This window comes from Nilaparvata lugens, chromosome 1 (assembly GCF_014356525.2).
Source record: "Nilaparvata lugens isolate BPH chromosome 1, ASM1435652v1, whole genome shotgun sequence".
Taxonomy (NCBI): Eukaryota; Metazoa; Arthropoda; class Insecta; order Hemiptera; family Delphacidae; genus Nilaparvata; species Nilaparvata lugens.
The window spans coordinates 76500470-76519815 of NC_052504.1; positions in this window are offsets into that span (position 1 = coordinate 76500470).

Consider the following 19346-nt stretch of genomic DNA (forward strand, 5'->3'; position numbering starts at 1 on the left):
AAGCAAATGTCATTTTCTTGGCAGAGTTGAAGTATTTTTACAGAAAAATGAGAGGATAAATTATCATAAATGATCACTTTCTTTCCTTGAAGCTTTTTAAGTCTAGGTAGCAGGAGACTTTCAAACCAATCTTCAAAAGTACTTGATTCAAACCATCCACTTGATGTAACACTGTATCTACACCCCAAAGGTCCATTCTCTGTCCATGTGTTGTGTTCCACAGATGAGAAGCTTTATATGCAACATATGGTGGCAGAAATTCACCAGCTGCACTACCACAAAACATTAATGATATGCTACTCTTAAATGGGTTACAAATTTTTTCAGGATATTTAGAACCTCTTTTAACAATTACTCTTTTTTGCCCTGGATTGTCAGTTAGGTTGGATTCGTCAAAATTCCAAATGTTTTCTGGAGGAACGTCTTTAACACTTTCTCCAAGACTACTGATGTAACTTTGAAGAACTTCTGCATTTACAGATGCTTGAATACGCTTGATGTTTGTTGCAAACCTTGTTGTCAGCTCTGGATGACGCTTTAGGAAGGTCCTTACCCACTCTTCACCAGGAATGTTGTTTTTGAATCGACTTACTGTACGGCCAGTTCTTGTGAGATAAGTTTTCACAATCATTCGAAGGTCCAGCTGATCAAATGGAAAACCATAATCACTGAATTGCAAGATGCACTTCACAAAATGTTTTTCTTCATCAAAAGAAAAAAATTGTGGAGAACCTGGTCGATTTCCATCACTTTTCAACTTATAGACAATTGTTCTTCTAGGTATATTGAATTTTTCTGCAGCCTGTCTTTGTGTCAGTTTCCCAGAGCGAATGGCATTCAGGCAGTTTTCCAGATGGTCCTTAGTGTAGTCTGCATACCTTCTGGATCCAGGAATCCTTTTATACACTCGTGGCATCTGAAAATAAGAACAAAACATAAGAAAACATGTAACAGAATTAGAGAAAAGGAGGAGGTGATATAGAAGGAGAAGGGGGTAGATGAATAGTTGTTTAATTGTTTCCTTTCTGTATTAATTCAAATTGAAATTTCAGCAATAGGTGTAGGCAAGTGTAGTCATCTATCATTAGTCTCATACATCAAAGAATTGGTCTTCCAAATCAATTTCGTCCCACAATGTACCCATATATTTTGTATATAATTATTAATATGCAAAAATTAACTCAATGTCCAATATGTGCATTGCTTTATGGGGATACTTTGCTCCAAATCAATGATGCAAAGTATCCCCACATTATTATTCTGGGGATTCTTTGCTCCAGAAATATTGGAGCAAAAAGTGGTGCAAAGTAACCTCACTTTTGAATGTAATATCTTTTCTTGGATAATAATACAAACTAATGTCTAATTAAGTAGGTTTTAGGTTTGTAATGATGCAGAGAGTAATACTGATCAAGACTTACCTTGCTGTGACATCAAATAATGTGGTTAGACAAAGATTTTTCCAATGAAAAATATAACCAATCTGTCACGAACTAGAAAACATATGAGCATGAGCTTCAATATTGGCGGGAAATGACATGAGAAGCCTGAAAACTATTGAAAACTATGAAAGCAACAGGTTTGTCAACATAATGACATCAAATTTACCTGAATCGATAAAGAATTGTGTTGGCTATCTCATTTTATAACACAATGCAATTTCGAGCAAAGTTTGTTCGTGAATGCATGTTAGAATGTCTTGGGAGATCTCATTAGCCCTATTAGTGTGTTTTTCCTCGTTTATCTTCTGGTGTACGGTACTGTTGGTCTCTTTCAGGTGGAAAAGTCGAGAAACTACTTTATTAGAAATTGAATGGAGGCTGATAAATGCCTTGCGGCAAACAGGAAATCGCTCACTATCTCGCATAGCAAAGTATTTGAATGATGAAGTGGACTTTCTTGAATCTTCATTTTTTGTTGGTCAATGTCTTGCAACGTCGAATCTGTCGATCAAACCTATGAGGAATGTATCCTGTTCATTTTTTGGACGACCACTGTAGAGTTTCTCCAAAATCAGTTTTTTTTGTTGATTTGAAAAATGAGTCATACATACCATACGACATCCACAATCTGGTCCGGTAGTTTTAGCTTCCACTAACAAACCTTTCTCAGTAACGAATTCTTCACCTTTTCGCCTAGCCAATTTTTCCATTTCCCTGCGATGTAGATGTTTGTTCAATGTACCTTTCTTTCTTTTTGGTTTAGAACAATCACTATCAGAGTCTGACATGATTTACACTACACAACAAAACTTTGGTAAGCTTAATGAGTACTGGTAATGTGCTTGATGAAATATTTGCTTCGTTTTGAAATAAACTCACTCAACAGAAAACTCAGTAAATTTTATAACCTCACAATAAAGCAATGACACAATGCCTAATAATACTAAACACAAACACGCTCAGCTTACCATCAGCTGATCATTCAATTCTAGTCATGTGAGCAGTGAAAGTGCCGACATCTGCCGGCGGCTGGCAGACATTGAGTTGAAAAAGGGAAACATTGCTGGAATATTTTCCTTCTTCAACTCATCTGATATTTCAATGTCATGTTTGACTGCCTTCCGTAATAGGAATATTAGCTTTCTTCCACTCAAACGATGCAGTTCTCTCACTGTTAGAAAATGGCTATCTCAGTTCAGAATCACATTTTTGTGGAATAATACCATTCTTCAACTCACCCATTCCACTTTGTAGGTACAGAGTATATAAAACTTTCACTTTACATCCCCAAGAAAACTATGAGTAACCTTTCCAAAAATAGAAAATTATCATGAAAATAGGTTATGTTTACTATTTTCAGAACACTGACGGAACACTTTAGTCCAGGCAATGAATGCTCAAAAGAGGGTATAGAGGGGAAAGTTTGGAAGACAATTCTTGACCCCGCAGTTCTGTTTAGGGTAGTAAGGACTCAAGGAGGTAAACATATCAAAAGTCCCCACCAATACCCCTTGTGCTAAAGAGGGTGGGGGTGGATCAAACGTACTATTTTTGGTTTCTCGCATATAACAAGAAAACTATGTATCTTATGGACATAACTGTCATATACAAAATTAAAGCTTACCTAATTTCCTATAATATTCATCTAACAACCTTTTCCATATCTTCTCTAGTTTCCGAGATATCCGCTCTTAAAAGTGTGACATTTTTGAAAAAAACACGTTTGAAAGAGCAAAACATTGGATAAAAACCTGTCATTTCAACAATTACACACTTTCAAGAGCGAATATCTCGGGAACTGTTGAGAATATCACGAAATTCCACTGAACAAAAAATGTAGATAATTTATCAAGCTTTATTTTGGAATAGTTAGTTACGTCGGTTCAACGCTTTGTTTTCAAGATATGAGCGTGGAAGCAAAAGGCTGAAAAATGCAACTTTTAAACCACCCTCATCCCCTTAGCACATGAGTTAGGAATGGGGACTTTCGATATGTTCTCCTCCTAACTAGTCTCAACAAAGCTGCAAAGTCAAAAATTGTGTTCAAAACATTCCCTTTAAATTCCTTTGTCAATTGGTCTATTGTTGCAAAACTGGAGTTTTCACACTCAACACTAAAGCTGCTGCAACAATTGTAGGGAAATGCGTAAAAGTGTGAAATTATACATCAAATTGAAGAGAATATAATGCTTTATAAGCTCATAATCAGCATGGATTTTTCCCATCGATTTTTAAATAGTTATAAGAGCAAAAATAGAAAAAAATTGGAGGTAAACCTATTTTTTTCAAAATGTCACACCTTTAAGAGCGGATATCTCGGAAAGTAGAGAAGATATGGAAAAGGTTGTTAGATGAATATTATAGGAAATTAGGTAAGCTCTAATTTTGTATTCAACAGTTATGTCCATAAGATAAATAGTTTTCGTGTTATATGCGAGAAACCAAAAAATAGTACGTTTGATCCACCTCCATCCCCTTAGCACAATGGGTATTGGTGGGGACTTTTGATATGTTTACCTCATCTATCAACACGAGATTTTTATATCCTTCTCCATTATTAGACATAGCAGATAGGTAGTTTAACCTTTCAAATCATATTAGAAAACGCACCGTCTGTGCGTAAATGCCGTCGTCGACCACGACATGGTGAGGATCTCAGATTGGGTTGATTTCAATTTGTCTAAATAGCCTAAAAGATTATGTTCAATTATTATGTTTTAATAGGGGAAGTTGAGTTCATACTTTTTATACTTTCAAATGGAAATAGGTTAATATTATTAGAAATGTTTTGGTTCTTGAATGATAAACACAAATAATTAAAAGTTATTTGATCAGCTGCTTTAGCACACTTGAAATTTGGACAATATGAATGTCAACAATGCTTGTTGTCACCGACTACGGAAGTTTACACACAAACGAAAATGCACCTTAACATTCATAATTGTTTAACATTTCTGAAACTGATACCAGTATTATAAGTATCCCATATCCAATGTATTCAAGTAGTTATATTGCATTCATATCAATTATTAAGAATTAATAGCTTCTAGGCTTATCCTTTTGAAAATATGTGATAATGAATGATTTGTTGTAAATAAATAAATATTTTAGTGGTCATAAATATTTCAAGAATATAAGGACCTTGTCAGACAATCATAAGACAATAAAGGTTTTCTAAATTAAAAAAAAATATTTGTAAAATATACTAATATAACGGTATACTAGTATAAATATACAATTATATCAGTATAAATATAGTAATATAACTGTACTAATTAATAGGGTGTACAGTACCATAACACTTAACTCCAGTCAATCTCAAAATATTCATTAACAGTGTACAAACACTTGAAAATTAATAAATTTTGTGATATCTACAATAATTTTGTGTTGTGATATCATGTCAAAGTTACGTTGTAATAATAAACGTTTTTCTAAGTTTTTCAGCACCCTCTTTACAGTCAAAATGTTGTTATCAATATTATTCACTTTAAAGTCTATACTTACTAAATTACTCAATAAGTATATGTTATTAACTCACATATTTTGTCATTTCATGCTTCTTTATTTTCTCCTTCATCTTGTCAATTTTACTTGTATCCTAATATTCTTTGAGGTTTTGTACTTTCATGTATGTTGTTACCAAACTAGTTATGTATGTAAATGAATAAATTATAATATAACATTACGGCATACATAATAATTTCATAGCACAGTGACGCATGGAAACAAGAAATTTTGAAATAATGTATTTTCCACCAATAAATTCATAAGAGTAGTAAATTTTTTGTACTAATGAAATGGTATGATAATTACGATCTTACTGTCCAAAATTGCCTCTACTTTTTAAGATGACACAAGAAAGATGTAGTCGTATTCGGCGATTGCAACCTGTGCCTGTTATGGAAACTCTAGATTCTAGAGTGACACTGTTGCAAATCTTGGGTATGGTTGTGATTTAGCTTTAAATGTTTTTCTCTAGTTCATGAATTATTGTAGGACTTGTACAGTGCAACTTGCCTGAGATATGCCGTTCATGACATCAAATGTAGTCATTAAGTCAAATTTTTTTCTGTACGGCAGGTTACAATCACTATTTTGATAAATTTACAAGGTTTCAAAATCTGATAAATCACTATTTATCATAGAATTCTCTCACAGCTATTGCACGATCCAAACCAGTCTATGATTACTAAATGGCAACGTGTTCAAATCAATTTATTGTGCAAAATTACAAACATCTACCGACTCTAAGGAGCTGCGAACCATACCATTCAAAATGTTCTATTTCCCTGCGCCATTCTGTATTTAATAGGATATGTACAAAACACATCATATTCAATGTTTCTAGTGAAGCTAGAACACAAGAAATCTGTTATAGAATATCCATTGTATTTCCGATTTATTGGATAAAAAAGAACAATTAAGTTTAGTATGAAACATGTCAAAATTAAATTAAAATCAATAATTGATATTATATGATGCTTAAATTTCATTTTGGAATAAGTGAAATAAATTGATTATTTTTAGTATAGTTCGATATTAGAGTGTAATATTCAATTGTGATTCAGTTACTCCAATTAAAATTTTCTCGTTTCTACATTGGATTTTCTCTGGGTGAAAATTTGATTTGTAGTCTTGATAACAATTTTTTTATTATGTTACAATTTTAAATAAATTGAGAAAAGAATTATAATTATTGTATTGTATTGATGAATAAATTTAGTTTTTTTTTGTTATTCTTGTGATTATTCTTAATTTTTGTTTGGACCTTGATCCTGTTTCTTACCTCGCATTTGTACCTGCTAACTATAATTATAACTCACTTGAAGTTATTTTAATATGTTGATGCTGTTTCTTTTGTGAAACCTGGAAATGCTAGAGAGATGCAAATTACAGATTCTGGCTCCCGTTTGCACGTAATTCTATAAATTTAATCAAGGTTTAATGACTTTACTGGCATTAATTCTACGAGAACCAATGACTGAGCCAGACATTAGTGCAAGTCATTGAATCGCGATTACATTAAATAGATTTACGTGCAATCCGTGTGTGATCTCAGTAGGCTAATCTTACGTTTATGCGCGTTCCTTGTGCATTAAAAAGAAGTAACGTGATGTCTTTTAGTATGAGGGTGTGCTCCAGTGCTCCTACTGGATGCGTTTACGGTTTTTTCACGTAATTCTGACGAATGAAACAATTCAGTCATAACAGCCACTATAGAGAAGACTAGAAACAGGAAAGCACATACCATTCTCTATAAATATTTATATAATATGAATATCACAAGGAATGGTGTGCAATACTAAATGAGTGTGTATAAATTTGGATGAGATCATGAATCCAACTTGGTACCAGTGAGTATGGAATGTAATTCATTCATTACATTCTATACTCACTGCTTGATACTGGTGTCAGATTTTAGTGAGTTATATAGACGAATGATGAAGAGTGATTTAAATGAGATTTTGAATCCAACTCAGTATTGTCAGAGTTTAGTGAGTGATATGATACGAATAATGAAGTTTGATAAGTTATCTAATGAAGTATGAAAAAATAATTGTTAGTAGCCTACATACAGAGTTGATGAAAATTATTGAAACAGCTTAATATGCCTTCCACAAAGATAATTTAACAGTAAGTTTCATTGGGGATCCTACTCGAATTATGAAAAATACTTTTCTGTCGCTTCAAAATTTGAAATCTGACAGAAGTATATTGAGTGTTTACTAACACTTGAACAAGAGAAATTAAAAATTTTATATTTTCTCTGTACTCATTACATTTTTGTATGATTACTAATATCTTTAAATTTGAATAATTTGAAACCTTTTGAGATATCGATGTGCGGATTTCCTCATCCATTTTCTCTTGAAAAATGAATTTCTGTATCGAAATAATGTTTCATATGACCATCTTCGTATTTGAAAAAATGATGTTGGATTCCAAGATGGCGCAGCAAAATTATGCAGTGACAGAGAAGTAGATTATTTTAATGGAATAGGATCCTTGATGAAACCAACTGTCAAATTATCCTTGTCAAAGAAATATTAAGCTGCTTCCATAATTTTCTCCAACTCTGTGAATTTCTTTATCGTGATATCATCTCTCATAATATGTAAGGTAAGACATATGTTTGGTAAATGATGATACAGTATTTGATTTTTTCTATGACAATATAATTTACATGTTAACACAATCTAGTTGTTCAACTAGGCACGTCAGCTTAGTGTGTTACCATCTTCTGTGTGTGAAGGACTCCAGAAAAGGACTCCATTCAGTCAGACCATGCTCTTAGTTCCTGTTTCATTCAAGAGATGGCAGACAAACGCACTCACTCCACAACAACTAAGCTTTGACAGAATGTCATTTTTCTCCACAAAGTAAAACTCTTACCACTGAATTCATGAACAGGTATTATTATTCTGATTTTCAAGTGACTCATTTATAATTAATTCCCGATACAAAATATTAAATATCCACAAGTTCGAAAAATGCGATCACGATAGCTGATGAAAACTATTTACCTTGGACTGAGTTATTCCAAGTTAGTTCTCTGATAGATTTTCTATAAAGTATGATCTGTCTGTCATTGAAATATGGAACTTGGAATCCAGGGTGCCTCAATGAACAGAAGTTGCACTAAAATACTGTAATAATCTTTGGTATTGAGAGCACCTGATCTATACTCCGGTTATCAGTATAAACCTGCAAATCATATACCATAGTGAATGTTGTACTTTACAAATTCATTGTAAATCAAGTAGTAGCCCAGTCAAAAAAGGGTTCTAGAGGGAGAAGTTTGGAAGACAATTGTTGACTCCACAGTTCTGTTCACCCTAAACAAGACTGGGGGGTCAAAAATTGTCTTCCAAACTTTTCCCTCTATACCCTTTTTGAGCCTGGACTATAACCCAAATCCCTTATAAAGCCCAATCCTCAAGCTTAAACTTATCGTCAGTCTTGCATGGTCATGCCAGATTTGACTTCATAACTCAGTCATGCAGGAATTGGATGGTTGCATCCACATGTTCAAGTAAGTTTGAAGACAATATATTTCTGTTTTATCCAGATAACACTTTCGCAATGGTTAAAGTTCATCAAACTTCTCCTGCTTTATCAACCTGATTCTACAATTTCAAAAATCAATTTCATTAATCATCCAAATTATTAACTAGCAGTTCTGTGAACAGTAGACCTTGCGCTCAGTAAGTAACATTGACCTGTTGTTATGTTTTCTCAAAAATTAATAAATAATTTATCAATTTAAAATGTCTAGGAAAAATCCTAAATAAACATAGAGCTTTCTGTCCTATCGTACCGTGACGTGTCGTCCCGGAATGTGAGTGTGAGCGCTGTTATCAGGTCTGGCTGCAACTGTCTACAACGTTGATGGAAAGATACAATTTTCAAGATGTTCGATGTTTTTGAAAGGGTAGTATTATTGTCCACTAGCAGCTGATTTATGATGAATAATTCTATAGTCTGATTTTCACGGTAATATTGGCGTATGAAGGAGGCTCCTTTTTCCTTTTTTATTATCCTTGAAATGCAAAATTTCCAAAAACCTTGTATATACGTCGACGATCTATAAGTTCTGGACTTACAGAGTCCAGGACTTAGATAGGCCCTTGGGTCTAAATCGACTTTCTGAGTCACGATTTTATCTTCTAAACTCTGGGGTCTATTAAGTTCTCGACTTATTTGAGTCCAGGACTTTAACGCAGTAAACATGAGGGAAATTCACAATATTTTGCTGTTGTATTGTTGGCATTATAGCAAAACGAAAACACCTGATTGCAACAGGATAATTCAAATGAGCATGCTCTCCAAATTATTTTGTAAAAATAAAAATACGTTTCGATTTCTTTGTAGGCCTATTCAAAGCAAAACCTAACTTTTCGAAAGATGAATGAATAAACATTTCATTTTACGTTATGCTATCATTGATCATTAATCCTAACCATTGATTTTGGAATAAAAATCTCATTAGGCTATTGAGTTTGAATACTTATTTGTTTTGAAAAAAATGGAATAATAATTTTATTGTTATATTATTAATATGTTGAATATGACATTGATTAATAACAATCAGATTGGAATATAAATTCCATGGCAAATCCTAGTATTATTTTTCTTGAACATTTTTAGGTTATGTCACAGACGTGAAATAAGGTTAGTTTTTTACGCATAATTCTAATACAATTTTATTCCAAAATAAACTTGCAAACTATAAATTATGAATTTAGATGGACTAATCCAAATGATCCATTCCATGACATCTATTTGGCTTTTCATGTACTCCAAAACAATAACTGAATTGTGTTTGCTCAGTTAAGTCTAGAACTTAAATTTAAACCCTACCCCAGTCGAGGGTTTTAAATCACGATGTTTAAGTCCAGGACTAAACAATTTTTGATAAATCCTTGACTCGGAAAGAGGCGAGAATCTAATTCAAGTCCTGGACTTATAAGCCCTTAACTCAGAAAGCGAAATTATAAACTCCAGGGTCTAACGTGATCTCCAAACTCCAGAGTTTATTTAAGTCCGCGACTACGTTAACGCTTTGACTCGGAAAGCCAATTTTCTGACTCCAGAGTTTAAAGTCAGTTAAAGTCTAGAACTTAGCTAAATCCCGAGCTCGGAAACCGGCCCTTAAACATTAAGAGAAATGCCAAACCGTCGACTTGAATCTAAGACCTCACTTCGCTCGGTCAATAATATCCTTTGCATTAAAATACTTACAAAAAATTTAAATTTTATAACAGTATAATATGCTATCTGCTATCCATAATCGTGTATAGTTCATAATGCTGTTTCTTCATATTGTAGAAATCTTTTCCAGTTTGTACATTCATAGCTTTTCGATTACATTCTCTTGTGCTCAGGAAATTCTGGATGTAAGATTCGGATTCACAATGCCAAATTAGGGCTTTTAGGCGTTTATGCCACCAGCAGGTCGCCAGACAACCAACCATTGGCGGCCGTGTGTAGATACAGTACCAGGTTTGTTGTTTGGACGGCCGCAAAATCTGGTCATGAACTGTGATTACTCCTAATAAAATTCTCAAACACAGTCGAGAATAATTTTCACTTGAAAGAATTCTCTACCAAACTAAGAAATGTAGAATCCTACCAAAACCGAAAAATTATGTTGAGTATCACACTTCTATCTCCGTATCTTCCAATTGTTTCTAATCTCTCAAGGTTGAAAGAACTTGTGCTTGGGAATCATGCAGTGAGTAAGTTGAACTTTTAAACCTGTTCCATTAATTTGAGATATAAATCTTTTTCACAGTCGAGTGCCCAGTAACTACTGTATTCCCATACTAATTGCAACGCAGCACGCCATAGGCTACGCATACTTTTCATTAGTTAGTTGTTTTCACCATAAAAGGATCTTGCGCAATAATAAAAAACTAATTCTCATCTCATCAACGTGCGCTATATCTTTTGGAAAATAGATTAGATTTAATTTTCCAAAGCACAATACTTTCTCTTTTAGGCTACTCATAATTTTATCGATATGATTGACAATGAAATCAGAATAGTGAACTTGTTTGAGGTCAATATTTCTACATTCAACTAAAAAAATCTACCAATAAAAAATCATGATTCATCTCCAGAGTAACTATTGATAGCTTGAATATAGTCTATCTTAAATAAACAAGAATATCTATATAATATTATGAAGGAAGGAATTAGATTTCACATGGATGTGAAATACACGATTGATTAACACTTATGAACTAATATACAGATTATCTTTTCCGAGGTGATTTACCGAGGATGGATAAAGGCTTATTTTAATTTTTGAATGAAACTTTTATCAATTTGATAATTAAAATTTTAAAACTTTATTTAAAATGTATTAAATTAATAATTTTTAATTTAATAATTGGAGCAAATTTATTCAATTTGCGATTCAAGGTTTACGTAGCAATGAAAGCCCAACAAGAATTTTCTCGTGCCAACCAAAAGAAGTGTTACCGTGGGGTATTGGTAGCACACGAAATTCATGAAACGTTGCGGAGTCCAATAACACTCATTTTTTGCTGAGAATTTTCAACTCAAGTTCCACTTAATTATCCACGTAATTTTAATACAAATAATGAATTATTATTCTATTCTATTTTTTATGTTTCCTGGACATGAAAAGGGATTGGATTTCACAAAATTCTACCCAGTGCAAAGCACGGGTTACCTGCTAGTCATAGAGTGGTACTGAAATCACTGAACACACAGCCATTGATAGCAGAAAGATCCTTTCCTTGGCGTAGGCTGATTCTCTAGAAAGTTCTGAGGGAATAGGCCTATTCCTTTCATTATAATAATGTTTAAAATCATTTATTCATTTATTACAATTTTATCATGGGAATCCTTACAAATCGCCATAAAAAACAAACAAATCAATATTCGAATTTTTCGTTCCTATAATCATAGTCATTCATAATCAATTCATGTTCGATAATACTGGAGATGAAAAGATATAATGTTTAACGAGGAATCGTTTCTAGCTATTGTAAGAATTCAAATGCGTCTTAGGCTGGTCACACACCGATCAGTCAAGACAAGACTAGTCACGTTTAGTCACAATACTTTACATTGCTGCTTATGACACAACACACACTGATTAGTCATTGCAATTAGACATGACTCCATAAGTAACTATGTTAAGTATTGTGACTAAACGTGACTAGTCTTGTCTTGACTAATCGGTGTGTGACCAGCCTTAGCTGGAGCAGTGGATTCCTGTAACAGCGGATTTTTGCATCAATTGCACCATTAGTAAGAGGTTCAATTATTGTGAAAGTAACACATTGATCGTTGGCCAAAATAGAATTGAGTTTTTGGTTGAAAAAAATCCATCGACGAAAAAATAAATTTCCGATTGAAACGAATCGAGTGGCAGTTTGTGCGAAGGCTTCCTCTTCATCGACGATTGTTGAGTGATGGATGCTGACTCAAATTCTCTGCCACAAGTAGGGTTCGCCTCCCTCCCAACGGAAATTTCCAAATCAACATCGAATTCCAAGCCAGCTATATCTCGAGCCGCTGCATACGCTCGAAAAAGTCGTAAGAGAATGGAAAATCTGTGAGATTTGTTTATTTCGAAAAACCGGGATACAACCGGAGATTGAGGGGAGAATGATGGCTGTTATTCGGAGCGATTCTCTCAAAATTCATACATGATGGCTACAAGAGTTATACTTTGTCTCTTCATGTGTGAGCTAAACACGTAAGTGTTCTATTCTTTGGTAAATCTGTGGGTTCAGGATCAGCATATACTATGAGTAAGGTCTACTGACGCAATTTTTTATTGTAGAAAAGATATTTTTTTGTTTTTAATAGAAAAGACTTCTTGTATTTTTCAAAAAAGAAGGCATTTACTGTGTTTTTTGTATTCTTATAACAATATTATGATTATTTTATAATTCTGATAGTTTCTAAAACATGCAATCTTCATTTACATACGCGTAATTTGAACTGTTTTGAAATAATCATGAGAAATCAATGTAGGTTGGTGCTTGATCATTTCCACTGATAAGATCAAAGTTCTTGCACTATCCTTGATCGTCCATCCTAATAATGAGAAGAAGACTAGGAGACTTTAAGATAGTGGTATCAATCATAATCATAAAGACAATATTATTATTCTCACAATGTTATTTTTATCTCTTCAAACTACAATATCCCACGATAGTGGGATTTTTATACAGTATCTCGATTTATTAGCATACAATTTATTTATCACTGTTAGTGCAAGTTCTTATTTATTTCTTAGATTAAAACATCTAATCTTATTAAAATCAAAACATCTCACATCTCATCTCCATCTTATTATTTATCGCAAAAAATATTAATATTATACAGAAGAACTGTGAGTAGGGATGTCAATCCCGGGATTGATTTCCAATCCCGGTATTTCGGGATTATCCAATATCAATCCCGGGATCCCGGGATTGGCAAATCAGTTTCATGCATTTTTAACCAATTGTTCTTCCTCAATTACGTGTTCAGTAACAGTGTGTGGAGATGGAAAAGGGTTCATTATAGAGGGAGAGGATATTAGGGAAATGAGAAAATAGTTAGGAATAATAATATCAAACTTTAATATTGTATTTCTATAAATGTTTTCAAGATTAGGAGTAACTTTATCAAAAGCTGAGCCACTACTAAATGAAATTTCGTAGAGCCAACTATATTTACTTCAACTAGATATTCTATTAATGATAGAGAAAGAGAAGAGATGAGGAATAATTAGACAGAGAGTAATTAGATGGTGCTTGTTTATTTCTGATTTCTGAAGTCTTTTCAAAGTTCTGAGTGCATTTCAAGGAAATGATATCAGCACTATTGCAAATATTGCGCCATCTACACTGGTAATTGTGGTGCTGTGTAAACAGAAACAAATGTTGAGGCATAACAACCTATCAACAACCATTCTGAGAATGATGCGAACCAAAATCTATTTAGCCAGTACAGAGTACAGTATAATAATGTACTGTATAAGCGTGCGTGTAGGCTGTAACTGTAGGCTGTGCGTGAAGAATAAAGTATCAAACACTTATCGAACAATAAATTAGTTATGCAAAACTGATATCATCACCGTAAATAAATTCTATATTGAATTGTTTTTGAAAAAATACGATTTACAATTTCAGGTTTTCTAATCCCGAAAATCCCGGGATTGACGCTGAAAAACCCCGGGATTGTTAGGTATCCAAAATGGCCCGGGATCCCGGGATTTAGGATCCCGGAATCCTGGGATTGACATCCCTAACTGTGAGGCATTCGTATTACACAAACGTGTAGTCCATGTAACAACATGGGGCTGGAAAAATTGAATTATTACTATTTTCGAGTCAAAAAGTAGGCTACAGTTACTACGATATATAAAAAAATTAATACTGTTGTAGGCTACACAGTGAGCAGTGAAGCTGTATTGTTGAATTTTTTGATTTGGATACATACTATCACATTATCATATTGATAAATTTACGCTATTATTTTCTAGAAATCAAATTTGAGCTATTGAAAATGATGAGGCATTGAAAATAATGGAATATTTAGTAAAAAAACTTGTATTTTTAGATACTTGTAATCTTGATCTTTAAACAATTTCATGAATTTATCCATCACCAATTTTAAAAGGATCTGTTCCAAACATTTTACATTGAGCGCTAACATCTCAAAAATCAATTGTTAAAATAGCACTCAGAAATTCGTATATTAATACCTAAAAACAAAAAAGCTTTGAGAAATTTCTTCAGTAAAATCTTTCTAATAATAGTTGAAGTTAAGGTCATTTCACACCGCTTCAACGTAGCTTGAAATACGTATTTTGAAAGACGTAGCCGTCGTATCTCATAATTTCAATCATTTTACGGGCGTAGCGTAGCTGGTTTTAAATGGACAGATTCATTAACATTATGAGATACGTCTCCCAAAAGACGTATTTGAGGCTACGGCGGTGTTGAATGGCCTTTATTGTTACAATTTTTTTGATATTAAAACGAAATAAATTATGACTTATTCAACTGCAGTCTACATTCTGAAGCATGTATGAGAAAAAATAATAATTTCTCTGGCCGTAGCTACAACACCATCGCCATCAGATAAGTTTATTCATAAAATTCATTTCGATACAATTAGTAAATACCTAATTTCATCATCAAACTTTAATTTCAACAATAAAATCCTTGGCGACATTCCAGTTTATCAAAAGCTCTTTTGGCAACTTGTGAAACCGGACTCCTTAATCATCACGAGCATGTAATGAGAATTCCTTTTTAGGCAGGAATCAATCCTCAATATGAGCCAGGATTTCAGGAAGATTGAGAACAAAATGGACGAGGATTGTAGTAATATCAAAAGCCAGTGGCAGGTACATGATTCTTCGTATCTGTTTCTCCATTGAAATGACTCAATTAAATGCATGTCTCTCTGTTATTGCACTAGTAGTTGACATTTGTTGCTTTTGTTTGCAGCCAGCTCTCTCACAACGGCAGTGCTTATTCTCATGCAGTCAGTCCAGGAGACAAACAGAGACCAGCCGAGGATTCGAGCCAATTAATTCGAATGGCGATGAGCGACCGTGACTGCTGAATGCCTGGTCTGGCTAAAGACCCAAACTGCATCCAGCAATAGCACTCTACTCGTGCTGTCCTATCAACAGACCTCCACTACTACAGCAATGTACATATCTTTGCTCTCTGCTTCTATCTACCCTTTCCTTTTTTCTCTACTCTTTGCTGTTTTACTTTGCTTTTTTCTCTGTCCATACTTTCTCTCTATTTCTTTGTTTTCAGTCCTTTCTCGTTTCTGGTCTTCATCAATATTCTTTGCTTTTTTATTCCTTCTTGTAGCTTCTGAGCCAGTGATTTCTGAGTGGTGAGCTCCACCATCCAGCACAGGCACAGGCACAGCGATGGAAAATCAGCTACCATCACAATTTACAGTCGCGCATTTGGTTAACAAAACACACAAAGAGTGATGCAGGCCTAGTTGGCGCGAGAGGGAAGCAAGCCAATAAAAGAAAAGCGCGAGTACGAAGGAGCAGAAAGTGAAGAAGGGAGTTGGAAGAAGTGGAGGTGGAATGGAGTTGCTTGCATTGATTAAGACACCACCGCCTCGTTGATAACATCTCTCGCTACCTGCGCTCACTGCCCACCTCGCAGAGTGCACAATACAGGAGGCTGTGCCTGTGGAACACCGGTAGACATCCATGCATTGTTATTTCCAGACCGATTCGGACAGAGAATAATTTTTTCTTCTTAAAACAGTCAGACCGTAAATCTGAAATTGAGAAATCCTTTTTCCAACGTTCAACAAACAGTCTTAATCAAATGCACAGATTCAGAACAGTCAGGATGTTTGTTAATTGCCATGTTGTTTGGTGGAGATTGCGACATTCTTACAAACTGGATATTTAGAAACTTGTTCAGTATTCTTCTGAAATCAATAATAAATTATTGTTGATTGATCTTTTTCAACTCTTATAATTTTGAAAATAGAATTTATATTGATCAATCGACCGTATTAATAGTAAAAAATAAGAAATATAGCATTTTTGTAAGAACACATAATATTATGTTCATTGTGGTGTAAAACTTGTGTTGAACAAGTATAAGAGATAGAGATTATGAGATACTCATTCTCATGAAGCATATATGATGATCGGAATTGAAAATGATAAGTAAAACCACAATTTAAATTGAAAATGAAGAGTATAATTGGAGTTTCTTATTATGAACATGACATCAATTTGTTTTTATAACGCTTTTCCTGCAATCTTGGAAACCATGAAATACATCATAATTAAAGAAAATAAGAAATATAGCATTTCTTTCCTTCTCTTTCAGAGGAAAAAAGCATTTCAAGAGGAAAGATTATCAAGTAATTTCAAACTGTGGATTAATTGAGTACACAACTGAAACACACTGATTAAACACAAGTGGGAACACAATAATGTAGCTAAATAGGTTCAGAATCCTGATGCATACAGTGTCTGATTGTACTCACTATTGGAGGTGAATCAGAACATGCAATTTCCCTTGAGTCCTCATCATTTGAATTGGAAAAAGTCAATCCCACTTCGTTTTATTTGTTCCGGATCTTGAAGGCCAACGACTAAACTGTCTCAGGAATCCTCTTCTCACACTTTTTCATTTTATTCAGCTCTTCGAAATCCTCACCGAAACGCCTATTCAACATTATCAAGCATCGTGAATCTCTTCAACATTCCTCAGATAAACTCAAGAAATAGTTTATTTATCAGTGATTGAATGGATAGCATAGACAAAAAGTACCCTAATATCATTCCTTATTTTTTTCTTCTGAAAAGATTAAAGCCTTATCTGGACGATAATGAATTAATACCAACCCATCAACTCGGATTTCGAGATAAACATAGTACAATAGATCAGGTGCACAGAATAACAAATATTATTGAAAATACATTGGAGGAAAAGAAAGTTTGCTCTGCAATTTACCTTGACGTAGCACAGGCTTTCGACAAAGTATAGTAATCAGGATTGTGCTACAAAATGAACCAGTTCTTACCAACAGAATACAGTCTGATACTGAAATCATATCTTCAAGACCGTTATTTCAGAATAAAACAAGATGATGCTTTTTCATCTCTCAGAGAAATCAGGGCTGGAGTTCCTCAAGGAAGTGTGCTAGGTCCCCTCTTGTACCTCCTCTACACATTCACATACACATAGTGAATAATGATTCTGTATTATTGATTGGATAGCAGTGGAAGAAGTGAATAATCATTCCAGGAATTTTCATAGAATAGTCTTCCAGACTGAAATTAATAGTTTAGTAATTCATAGACCTCATAACTCTAGGGTAATATATGTCATAGATTACCCAATTAACCGATTAACGCAAAATATTCCTATATACCTGCATAACTCTCTCACTCTTTATTCATATATAGGGAGGTAACAAAAACTTGATTCTGATTCTTAAAGTCTCATAAAAAAGCTTGACAACATCGTTTGCTCCTCGAGTAAAACTGTTGAAGATATTTATAGCTCATAAGAAGGGCTCAGGGAAAAAACCAGGTAAGTCAATCTAGATGGATTGAGAGAAAAACGCATTTTAAGGTTCAAAACAGTATTTACTCTTTCAATTCAACTACAAAATCAAGAGAATGTCATAATTAGTTCAAAAAAATATTTTATAAAGTGATACTAATCGATTTAATGGATGTCTCTGCCGTTTTTTGAGTTAGGCTGCAAAAACGTTTCTCCCGTCCTTTTTTCCAGGGAATGAAACAGGTAAGTAATCTGAAAAAAATGAGTGATAACTTTTTGGAACACTAGTGTCAGAAAATATTATACAGCATTGATACAATAAATTGTAAAAATATTATATTATCAATATATTGCTCTGATACAATTCATATATTTCCAAAGACTTCAAAACCTCCATAATAAATTCTGAAGTATCTCATGATAATGATTAAATTTCTTCTAATTAGGACCTTTATCATCCATGAAATCAGAGTAGGATATGATTATGAATGCCACAGTAGGATGATTATTAAAGTTGAGAGAATTATTAACTAATAGACTTACTGTATCTAGTAAAAATAAATTATTGAAGTTAAATTGATAAGTGGAAAAATAATTGATAAACTGAGATACATTTATTCCAAATTGTTGGTCTTCTCAATGTTCATCTACCTTTTTGAGATCTGGATCTCTAGATCACAGTATTGCCTTTCAGTATTTCCAAGTGACTAAGTTAACTATGTCAGCTTTACATAAGAAGCACAAGCTTAATATTATACTGACCTCCTGAAAATTATTGTATAATAATCATAATATTTATAAAATTTTAATAATTATAATACTAGTCTAAATTAGTTCAATATTCACCTTCTTCATTCATGAGTCAAAGCCTGAAGCATTTCCACTGCTTTAGTATCTCAGGATATCTCAGGATTATGGTCCACAAAATTTCATCAAACTCATTATGTCCTGGTGCTTGGCTTTTGAAAGACTGAGAGGTCCTGAAAAAATTAAAGACACATTATTAGTAGTCATCAACTCTTTGATAAGAATGTTTCACTAATTAAAAACAAGAAAAATCACAGTACTTTTTTTGAATAAACTTTATGAAAAAAATATAATGACAGACATGTTTCAGGTCTGAGCCCATTATCAATGTAACCGAAACAAAGTTTTTGAAAGACTTTATCATACAGTTTATTTTAAAAAGGATACTGTGATTTTTCTTGTCTTTAATTATTCAATTTAGTAGCTCTATTTGTGAATTTTTATGTTTTACTAATTATAAGAATTCAACGAACATAATATTGATCACTAACTGAACGAAGTATTTTCATATTATTCATCTCTAAAGTGGGATTTCTTGCATGCTGTT